Source organism: Lepisosteus platostomus, chromosome 5, assembly GCF_059453375.1.
Source record: "Lepisosteus platostomus isolate fLepPlt1 chromosome 5, fLepPlt1.hap1, whole genome shotgun sequence".
NCBI classification, from domain to species: Eukaryota; Metazoa; Chordata; class Actinopteri; order Semionotiformes; family Lepisosteidae; genus Lepisosteus; species Lepisosteus platostomus.
The window spans coordinates 52832849-52844771 of NC_142615.1; the positions used below are offsets into that span (position 1 = coordinate 52832849).

Genomic DNA, 11923 nt, shown 5'->3' on the forward strand with positions numbered 1-11923 from the left:
CAGGGTCAAAATGAATACAGAGGGGCAGCAGTCTTTTCTGTAAAATACATGAGAGAGGTTACTCGATCGTCTCTACTTAGTACCTGTAGTCTCTGATGGCCCACTTTGAGGAGAGGGGTATCGCCCAGTCCTATTTCCCCAGTCTCTGTTCAGGTAACAATAGAAATCCTCTGCGACTATATTACATTCCTCTCAGTTTGAATCGGCTAACTGTGCCAGTTTCCTTGTTCCTCACCTTCAGGTGTTAAAAGTCTCTGTACAGTACCTCTGTTCCAATGCCAATGTCTCTCGTTGTCGTCAGTTACTGAACCAGTAGATCCTTGCCTCCAGGTATTAGAAGTCTCTGCAGAGTTCCTCCGGGGTCTTGCACTCTGCAGCGGGGTCTTGCACCCTGCAGCTTCCTTGTGCTGCCTGTGTCGTCTCCAGGATCCAGTGGGAATCGGGAGCCCCCTCTGTTCTGTCTCAGGTCTTTTTTATCCCTCTCCTTAGCCAATCCCTTTCAGGGGGGTTTCCACTGTCCCTGTCAGAATCAGGTCTGCCCAGTATTTTTCCAGGAGGAAGCTTGTGTTGTTTGAGGAATGTGGGAGTGCTGAGCTAGGTGTCATGGAACCTTATCAGTTCACCCCTTGGTCTGGCTAAAACTGGCTCAGCGACTCCTCACACCTCCAAGTCTCGATACCTAATTGCTCCCTGAACGACTTGGGTTTGACTGTTTTTACTGACTGTTCCTGTATTAATTGGGACAACTGCAGTCACCCCCTTGAGTGAGAGGCAACATTGACACCATCCTGGAATTCAACATAACCTAATCAATCACAGCCTGTTTCTGCCTCAATAACCCACACCCTGTAACACAAATCAACATAACCCAATCAATCCCAGACCGTGACTGCCTCAATGACCCACATCCTGCGACACAAGCTTCACCTGGAGCACAATGGCTGTGTTTTCAGCTACGGAAACTTCCTGTTGACAAGTCGGTGTTTGTGTTGCTTTTTCTGCTCAATGGAGCTGTATTAATGCAGGCACACGTGCTTCCACGGCAAGTTATTTTATTAGTGCTCACAAACCAACACACTGCAGACACCTCTGATACTGTCACTGCTTGTGGACCCCGTGTTCCTGCCGTCAGCCTACTATACCATGTTCATGCACATCTAGAAATATTACTGCTGTAGTACAGGAGCGAAAGACGAAACGAAAGCACACCCAGTTTAAAAAGGCACATCTGTCAACTGCTGAACTTCACAAGGATGGGATTCACACCCACATGTGCAGAGCACAATGGATTAGTAGTCCATCGCCTTACCACCCCACCACCTCATCCCAGAAGTTAGCCTCCTGACATGAGTTAGTACTCAAGATGGTCGTCTTTCCTCTACTCAAGGATCATTTTCCTCTTCCACCTGCGATTTCACCATTTTCCTTGAAGATGTCAAACATAAAAAGCATATTGAGCTCCTTGGACTTGAAATTACCAGATAAAAGCCATTTCTCATCACTTGCTCAGCGAGCAGGCGCAGCGCACACAGAACGCAGGTATCTCAGAGCGGTGTGTCTAAGAGGCTGTAAAAGGATAGTGCTCTGTTGGTGCTGTGGCTTAGCTGGTTAACGTGCATGTCTAGTAAATAAGTTTCTGGGTTCAAATCACCACAGTGCTTTTCTCCTCTCTTGCCATGCAGAGTTGGTCGTTGTGGACAGCAACAGGTGTCTGCCTTAACTTTAATGGAAGTGTTCATTTCTGGAACAACTTTTTTAAAAACAAATTCCACACATATTGTGATAGATAAAATACTAATCTTCCCTGTCAGTGCAGAATAATTAGTGCCAGCTGGCATGAAAACGACAAAAAAAAACATTTTTGTCTTTAGCGTAAAACCTGTGAATGTAGAAGAAAAGATGACGAATGTCAATTTTTATGGCACCGTGAGCTTGTCCTTCAGTCAAACACGTAGGTAATTCAAACACACCCAGAGATGCACTTTGAATTAGCTTTGACCTAAATACTATCTACTCCAGATGTGATTGGGCCTCTTTCCACATCCTGATATATGCAGAGAACACAAGCTTTTGGCACGAGTGAATATAAATGTAAACATAAATACTATTCAATATATCGGAATTTTGTTTACCTGGGGATCCTCAAATCAGGAGTGTAGAAAAGAACACCGTTAAACACCGGGAGTGCAGAACATGATAAAAGTGTTCTTTAAACAAAAAGTGAAAATAGTGAATATGTCTTTCACTTAGATGTTCATTGAATGCTCAGTAAACGATAAAGCAGAGGCTCGTTTTGTGAATTCTCCTCGCATCAGATTGTCTTGCTTCGACCTTTAAATTGTACACTGTGTAGACCCTTCACTCTCCCTAACTCAATTAAAGAGCTGCAGGCAAAAGTGCCTATCAGTTTAGTTCAGTGGTAGAGCACTTGCATCTCGTGTATAAGGCTTTGTTTTCTACTGCCACTCTGGATTTCTTTTTAAATGCAACATCTTATCTGTGATTGTCTTTCATGTGACATCCCCCGTGTGTGAATTTCAGCATGACACATAAAATCGTTTGAGATGCTATTTTTAAAACAGACCAAACGAAAGACCTAGTAGCTAAATACAAGTAGAAAACACATGAATCTAATTGAGAAAATTTGGACTGGAGCGATGTATAGTATTGTAATGGTTGGGGGTTCAGGTGGGCACCCTTGCCATTGCCACTTAAGTCAGCCCCCCACCGTCGGGGACTCAAACCTGCGACCGCCACCATAGCTCAACAGGGACCCAGCCGCTTGAGCTTAGGGACGGACTCCCTTTAGTTCAACAGGCTGGGTCCCTGTTGAGTGATGCCAGAGGTCTGGGTTTGAGTCCCTGACGGTGGGGGACTGACCTGATGTGGCAGTGGCGAGGATGCCCATGTGAACCCTGGAGCGTTACATTGGTGTCAGCAGTGGGATGGGATAGCCCTTTGCTGAGGTTGGTGAGTTAAGCGGGGGAGAGTGTAACGCATACGGCCACCATTGAGTGTGTAAGAGCCGGCTTACCAGAGCGGTGATGTCACTGCCCTTCCCTGTAATAGCAGGGCCACAGGCGCAGGACTGAGGGAGATTGCTCTTTAGCTCAACAGGCTAGGTCCCTGTTGAGTGATGCAGGAGGCCTGGGTTTGAGTTCCTGGTGGTGGGGGGCTGTTGTGAACACCGGAGTGCTACAGTATTACTAATAGCAGCACAAAGCTCACAGTGGTGGCTTTAGGGTATCAGAGCCAGTGGTGCAATGGATAATGTGTTTGACTTTGGCTCAGAAGATTGCAGGTTTGACTCCTCCCTGGCTCGTTAAGCTTTTAAACTACACTTCTCAGCGTACACAACCCTTCTATCGACTGGATGAGTCTCCCGTTACGTCTCCAATTCTTTCCGCACATTCTGCTTGTTTCACCACCGTTACTGTTGGACCACAGCCACAGAATCGAGGAGAGATACGGTTCCGATAAACTGTCTTAAATAATCATGTTGAAAAAGGTGACAAAGTTTATTTTTCTTTAACATAACCTTACATTTGCCTGTTCAGTTCAAGTTATTTTCTGTACCTGCAAATTCCTCAATTTTTCTGCTGTCTCCTGAGACAGACATGTGTCAAATCACAATAAGTAATACAATCTATTCAGTTAACACCCAGATGTAACAGAACACATTTAAGACTTACACCCCCTTTAAATATGTATTTCCTTCATTTCAGTTTTCTTACCTCCCCAGGATACCTGAAAGTTCACTATCCCATATTAAGGACTGTACATGCATTACCGGTAATACAGCTACTAATAAAGATATACATTAATCTTAATTATTAATAAATTACACTTTTATTAATAAAGACATGTATTCATCAAATTCATTGTGAATAGTTGTGGTGTCTAGAAAACAATTTTAGCTACAGTAAATATTTCAAGCAAGTGGTGCGTATGTTCGTTACTTTGTGACTATATTATTTCCACTACATTCAGAACAGTTCAAATGCGATCGACTGTTCCTCTACTGAACTACATAAACCCTGTGAAGAGGTGGTTTAAGTTAGTCTCCTACATCGGTAACATCTAATGGGCAGCATATGTTATTTTAGGTTTGTTGCAATTGAGAACAGGTTTAGTATGGAGCTGCTGACAAATTTCAGCAGCCACGTTCGTTGCAATGACCCGTTGTAGGGTCATTGCCAATCAGCTGCAAGAAAAAAAAAACATCATTTGTGCCTTTATTTAAAAAAAAGAAAACAGAGTAGTAGTTTATGTGGTAATTTCAGGTACAATGTAAGAACTTAAGTTAACTAGTCCCACAGTAATGCGTGGGGTCCTATCAATAGAAAAAAAATACTTGTAACCCAAAAACACAACAACCACGATGCAAGAAGCCTTCCGGGAACCTAGGTAAATCACTGTAGTAGTCTAACGACTACAGAAAATAAAATAAACAAATACTTAAAGGAACAACTTCAAAACAAAAAGAACATTAAAAACAAATCTGGGAAACAACAAAAACAGAATCTAATGCGAGAGCTTTTTCAAGTCTTCGGTACCCCATCGTGCTCCCTTAGTCCCAGCAGACCTCTCGTCTAAGAAGATATCTCTCATCTATCTGTGTAGAGATCAGCTGGGGGTCCACAGCTGATGGGAATTTAAGTAGTGACCTGCGTCAGCTGCAAAGGAAAAAGTATAGGTTTATACCATGCTGAAAGGAGAAGGAAACACAACGTGGACCCTTCTTCGGGTGTGACGTGGAATAAACCTTTACCTGTTCCTTTTATGTTAATTTAGACTGGATCTCCAGCAAACACCTAACAAGCTACAATCCCGTTAGATAAGGTGTTAAGGACGACCTATAAGTAACAGTATCTAAAGTGGACGGTTGCTTTCGGTAGCTAAAGACAGGCCACACTGCTCCAGGTGAGGCTCGAACTCATAACCTCGGCATGACTCCGGCATGACTCCGCTGTGCACTGCTGCATAAGTACCGCGCGCTGACCGATTGCGCCACTGGAGCCACGTAGATTGCTTTCCCTTCACACACTGACGTTGCACAAACACAGGGTGAAAACGATTTCGGCATGTTTTCCGTCTCTCCGTGGGAGAAAGGGACAGTAAAAGAGCGAGGAAACTACAAGGGAAGAAAATGAAAAAATTCTTGAAGCCAGCTCCACAGAAGAACTATATTCTTTACTTCTCCTGCCATTGCAATTTGCGCACAGATTTTTTTTTTTCAAAATGTATTAGCCTTGATGGGAAAAAAAAACTAGACTGTTTGCGCGGTGGCCAAGTGGTAAGGCATCGGTTTCGTAAACCGAAGAGCGCGGGTTCAAACCCCGTCCGTGCCTGGTTTGCGTGCCACGATATACCTTTATCTAAATCGTCAATTGTCTTGCAATGTAGAAATCTCTGTAATAATAAGAAAAGAAAAGTAGTTAATAATCCTTTGACAAAGTAACGGGCATCCTCCACTGCTTGTCAGGATGGCTGAGTTGTCTTAGGTGCCAGCCTCAAGAACTCAATCGTGTGTAGTGAGAGTTGTTATTCACAACCCGGATTTCTATGGAAGCCCGTTTCCGCCAGGGAGTAAAAAAAAAACCCGCTATGGTATCTCAGAATTCCGATTTAGCAACTCAGAATTGCGACTTAGTAACTCAGAATTCCTACTTTATATCTCACATTTGCGACTTCGAAATAGCCCATATTTCAATGTCTGTCCTTTTGTTATTGTAACGGATTCGGGTTGTAGGGCTTGTGCCCTCGCAGCTCCCACCCTAGTTCGTGCCTCACTGCATTGGCTCGAACCCAGGTCTTGCCAGCTGAGCTAAAGAAGACCCTTTTAAGTAAAAAAAGACATACAATGAGATATCATAGCGCGTTTTTTTTACTCCCTGACGGAAACGGGCTTCCATAGATTTCCCTTCATGTTCATTAAGATGTTTAATTTGTATGTTGCTTATATAAGAACAGTTTCTTCAAAAGTTCTGTCAATTAACAGTGGAGAGCTAGCCGATGTACGTTTTCATGAAAACTCTCTTTAAGGCGATTACAAGTATCTTGAGCAAATCTGCGTCATATTTTTTTAAAAAAAAGTTTAGCTCAAGATGCAACAGGAGTATAAATGAATTCTCCCGCCCTACATTCCAAGATATGGAATCTTATTTTTCTTGAAGTGTCTGATGTTGGTCGTTATTGGAAATTGCCCGGTGATATCGACTCAGGTACTCAGTTGTTACGTGCTGTAATTCGATACATGCAAAGCATTTATATTCCCTCAAATTATTAATAAGGCCAATAATGTATTAAACATTACATGCCACTTTTTCTCTAGATGATGTTCACGATGGAACAGTGAGAAAGGCGTGCCTAGATGTGCTTGAACCAGCACCTTACTATCATTTTAGTCCCGACCTGCCCGCACTGAGCAATGGTACGACAGAGACTCCAACAGGTCGGTTTTCTCCTTTTACAGTTTTTGGGAAAAAAATAATCTGCACTTTTAAGCAAGTATTTTATTTCAAATTTTGCAAAGTGTAAGTTTTTCTTGGAAAACGTTGTTTCAGAAAGAAACTGAGTTGATGGGAATAGCCCTGTCAGTAGAATATCGAACGTTTCATCTCAGCTAGTTCTTCTGTGGAGCAGGCTTCAGAACTCTACGTACAACGCCTTTGATGTCATTTTATTTCTACAGCAGACGCATCCGGAATGTTTTTTTTTTACTTTTTATTTGAACAACAAAATAGATTCAATATAAACAAGAGCACTTATAACATCAGTAGAATCGTCAAGGGTACATAAAATAATAAAATTACACTTTCTGAAAACGATTAAACTAGGTAAATCAAGATAAGGTCCGCACAGCTTTAATGTTCTTACATTTCGAAAGAGTCTGTAATTACCCTTTTTCGTCTATTTTGAACTATTCAAACTTAGGACTCGTACCAGACCATTTCACTCTACGTACAGTATATCTCTTTTCGTAACGAAAATGTATTTCCTGTCTTAGAAATGCTCTGGGCGGTATGTCTTGCACGTGGACTGCAGATCTGTGATATTGTCGAATTCGAGGGATCCAGCAATCATACTGGATTTGACTGGGATTCTGAAATGTCTCTTGCAAAGGTATTTGTGTTTGCTTGAACATTTAATAAAAAAGTGATCTGAGACTTCCTAGCTTCCAGTCTATAATCTCACTGTAACTAAACTAGGATGTGATGTTTCGCAGATGTGCAGTGTGCCTTTACGCTTGGCATGTTCAAGACTATTCGTTGCGTGAGCTCCTCACTGCGTGTCCTGTACTGTATTGTGATTTCGTTGAGATTATCTACGAGGAGTACAGCGACTAGAACGCCTTGAACCTTTTTTTCGGTATATAAAAGAAAACGCTAAAGCACATACAAAGTAACTAACATTTCCTATATGTAGGTTTTCTGATTATATCTCTACTTTACTTAAATACCTTAGTGACAGGCGATTCTTTCCGATATTTGTTCAGGCGCGGTTATTGATCCCATACTAAAGATTATTTTTATAAAGAACATGTCACCTGCAAACTCGTATCGAGAAAGTTTTATAATATTACTTTTTATTTAAAAAAGTACATTTATCATAACCTATATGATTTCTTACCAGCGTGGAGCTCGAATTCACAACCCCGAGATTACGTGTTTGGTACTAGTTGCGCCACAGAAAATTGAAATCTCTTATTCATATTAAATACTGCGGCTCCTGTCCTTTTCTTCTCGTCAGAGAAGAGGTCGGTCTGGTCTCCAGTTTACCAACAATAAGCTCAGGTAGTGCTCCTTTGTAAAGCAGTGTTGGTTCACATTGCTTATATGGGGCAACACATCAACTCGATGATCGCTCGCTGTACACGCATGCCCCCCCCTTCACTGAAATAACATAGACGAAGGAAACTCTCTTGTCTTGGGCTGCTGTCACCCGGATTCAAAGCGCGGGTAGTGCGGTCACAGCACAAAGTACGGTCCACTATACCATCGCGGTGAGCTGGGACAGACTATCCTTAATTTTATTCAAATGCTCACAGTGTCTTTAATCTGATGGATTCATATACCGTGCTCATGAGAAAGTCACAAACCTGTCATCTACACACTGTTCCCAGAGCTGGATAAGTTATTCCAGATTCTACAGCTCTCTAGCAATAGTGGAAATCAGGCTACATAAATGGAGAAATTCTCTTCAAAATGTGGAAATATATTCCCGAGACGAGTCCTTTCTCAAAGGTCAACTCTGCTTGTAAGTCACCCCTCCCCACATCGCGCGGTGTAGCGGTTATAACCTTCTAAAGGGCTTCAGTGAGAAAGCGGGCAGAAACAAAGCGATCTCTTTCATTTATACGTTTTGCACGCCTGACGGGGTTTTACGGTGCTCTTTTCTACACTGAACTGATCATTTGGACATCGTAAGGGAAGAGAGACACATTTCTATGTAATCAGGAAACCAGGAATCCTAACCGTTAGCCCGTTAGTGCCACAGAGAAAAAAAAAAACGTTTCAACGAGATAAAATTGCAGGATAAACACATTTTTTTTCTTTTTCGTAGCGTTTGTGTTTTGTTTGATTTAGCGAATTTTATACACTTTATTTCTGACACATGAGTTAAAAGGCTGGTAGAGTATATTTAATACAAGAGCGCTGAACAACAATTTTCATCTACCGTATTGTAATGTTTTTTTAAAAAAAAAACAAGTTAAATGGATATATAGTAAATGTTTTTTTTTCATATAATAGTGTTTATGGTCTGAAAAACATCATTCATTATTTAACGGACATTTGGTATAATTAAAAAAAATACTCATTCACGAATGTTAACATTTTTTACAGTAACGTGTTCTATTGTGATATTGCGCCCCGTGCAGCAATATCACCAGACAGTTTAATGGTCTTAGTTCAAGTGGGTAGCTGCGCCAGCATGCGTAGGCTGCAAAGGAACAAGTAAAAGGTTTATTCCATGCTGAAAAAAAGAAGAAAGAGAACACAACGTTTCGGCCGTGGAGCCTTCTTCAGGTGTGAGAGAGACAGGGCAGTAGGCAAAGGTAAAGTAGCGGGAGAACAAAGGTTGGGAGGGAGGAAGAGTGAGAGGCGGGAGCAGGGGACATAAAGAGAGGCCAATCAAGAGGTGTGAAGTCAGAATGGGTGCAGAGAGGTATGAAATGAAGCTTCCAATGAATGGAGAAAATTTAAAAGAACAGTAGTCTGTCGTTAAGGGAAGGGAGAATGTATGATCCTAGCTGCAGAATAATTTTAGTTTCGGTGGTCTTTCTGATGTATGAGTTTGGAAAACCGTCTTTGAGAACACTGGTGCCCGGCTAGCTCAGTCAGTAGAGCATGTGATTCTTTAGGTCAGGGGTGTGGGTTTGAGCCCCATGTTGGGCGGTGTCCATCTCCTTATTAACAAAGTTTCCTGCTCATCCTTGACCCTCTTACACCTCGATGGTACTGAGCACGGTTTTCCAAACTCATACATCAGAAAGACCACTGAAACTAAAATTATTCTGCAGCTAGGATCACACATTCTCCCTTCACTTAACGACAGACTACTGTTCTTTTCAAATTTTCTCCATTCATTGGAAGTGAAGAGAACAGAACTTAAGCTATTATTTATATAAATGTAGCGTGAGGCTTTAATGTGTTCTATAAAATCGAGGAGTCAACTGGATAGATTTGTTAAATATTTTAGTGATGGGTCTCCGTAATTGTGGTTATCGGAGGAAAGCAGGATGAGGAGGAAATAGATGGCACCCAAGCATGTTAAAGGAAAAAACTCAGCATCTTAAAAGTGATTTATGATGGTTTACAGTCCCTTTTCTGTCCTGTGGCTGTGATCCAATGACTGTGTTGAAACAGCCAGGGTTGTGCTAGCTCTTGATGGACTGGTATGCAAACCAAATGACAGACAAGCAAAGCGTTGTTTTACAATTCTGAAAGCTCGTTCAATGTGGCTTCTTGTGTTTTTATGACTCCTGTTATAGTGCTGGTCTTGTAATGTTGTTGGATTGTGCCCAGGTGTCAGAAGATACCGTCATAAAGGATAAGCACGACTTGGCAAAACAACACGCCAGCAAGCACTTCCCCACTTTGAAAGGAAGATGTTGGAACAGATTAAAGAGCTTAATCTGAACTGACACAGGAGAGAGAGAAAATCAAAATTCAGATAAGTAAGCACAAGGCACACCCTGCTAAAGAAATGTATTGCCTTAAAAAAATGCTTAGAAGGTCAGAGGAACAATTGTTTTGTTGTTGGTTTTTTTTATTGCTCAAGTATTTTTATAAGTCTAATTTCCAGCTCTGTTAAAAATAAAACTTTAACTTTACTGGTTATTAGTCGGTGTCTTTTGTGACGACTTAGCTATAACAATGGGTTTGCTTATTCATCTGGAGTGTTAAACAAAATTAATGCTGCAATAATACAGTAGTGTTTAATTTCAAATGCACAGCTGCAGTTCTCATTTGTTTCATGACTAATTACAATTGGGTATCTCATTAATAACAATGTAGCCTCATAAGATGAATTGTAGCCTAAATGCAATTCTTAAATTAAAAACTAACTGATTTGCCAGGAAATTTAGTTTGAATATAAACAAGAAACAGAAAAGTAATTGTATATTAACATGGCGTATGTATTATCCTACTAATCGGAAGTGTTCTGATGCACAGTCCCCTGCAGTTCGGGCTAATTAGTACAACAACGCCGAACCGGATTAAGCACAAGTTGAACTGAGCTCCAACTTTGTTCCACATGTTTTTTGCTGCAATTGAACTCAGAGTGGGAGATGATCTCCACAATGTACCATACTAAATTGGTACGCGGCTGTGTTGTAACTCGGGAAGTCCATTGCAATTGACCCTATGGGTTTATATACATGGGTTTCTCTACATCCACTACCATAAGGGAGGAATGGTGAGTTAGAGGGAGGGCACCAGTTTGGTTTATCAAGAATTCACCAGACTGAGTAGAAGTACAGATCCAATCATTCAAAATGTGCAAGGTATGCTGCAGTAAATCGCAGTGCTCGTTCTGCAAAGAACTGTAGGATACCGCATGATGTATCATAGTAGGGTGGAATATCTTGTAAAACCACCAGGTGGAGCTATGAAAGCTCTCATGTGCAGCATTTGGTCTGTTGCCAGAAAACACTTGGTTTTGAATCCCTGTCAATGCTGAGGGACAATTGTTTGTCAATTACAGAATTTAACAGTCTAAACGGTATATGCAATTTAATAATTTTAAGCTTTGTATAACATTGTTAAACATTAAACTGATTAAAATGTACACTGAAGTGTTATAGAGGACACATGTTGTGTATTGCCTCTTACAATTAAAAAAAACATTCATTTGAATGTGATATGAAAGATATTAATAATGAATAACACTGGATAGGCTGTAAGCTCAAAATAGTACTGTAGTCCACTTTCTTTCTAAACATCTGCATCAATTTGTCTCATTCACCTATGATTACTTAAACATTTTGCCTGCCCTTTTCAGCTATAGTTTTTTTGAACCCAGCTCCTGGCATGAGTTTTCCTTTAACAAAAAAAGGAAAATAGTTGGATTTACACTTGTAAGAAACTTTCTGATTTTAATGGGATATGGAATATATTAATAATAAATGACATTGGATGGTCTAAATGGAAGATGTATAGAGGAGACATGTTGAGTCTTTTCTTTTCAGCTTGAAATTAACTTTTGCCTACTACTGTATATTCCATTGCAAACTCTTTATGCAACGCAGCTCCATACTTCTCTCAAAGTCTAGGCTAGGTGTTGCACCCCACTGTGTTTATGTAGATTAAACAGTTCTGCTGGGGGAGGGGAAGGAATTTTCATGCTCTGGTCTCATTGTTGCCCTTTAACATAAGGCAACCAGCAATCAAATGTCATGTTTTTCTGGACTGTAGTT

The 11923-nt window shown here is 41.0% G+C and overlaps 2 non-coding genes across 2 annotated transcripts; one reads left to right on the forward strand and one right to left on the reverse strand.

Moving 5' to 3' along the window:
- Positions 1–4915: 4915 nt before the first annotated feature.
- Positions 4916–5020, reverse strand: trnai-uau (transfer RNA isoleucine (anticodon UAU)). The gene is made up of 2 exons: positions 4983–5020; positions 4916–4951 (listed from the first exon to the last, which is right to left on the reverse strand). It is a non-coding gene; the product is annotated as a tRNA-Ile (tRNA).
- Positions 5021–5279: 259 nt separating this feature from the next.
- trnat-cgu (transfer RNA threonine (anticodon CGU)) lies at positions 5280–5351 on the forward strand. Its single transcript has one exon. It is a non-coding gene; the product is annotated as a tRNA-Thr (tRNA).
- The last annotated feature ends 6572 nt before the right edge of the window (positions 5352–11923 follow it).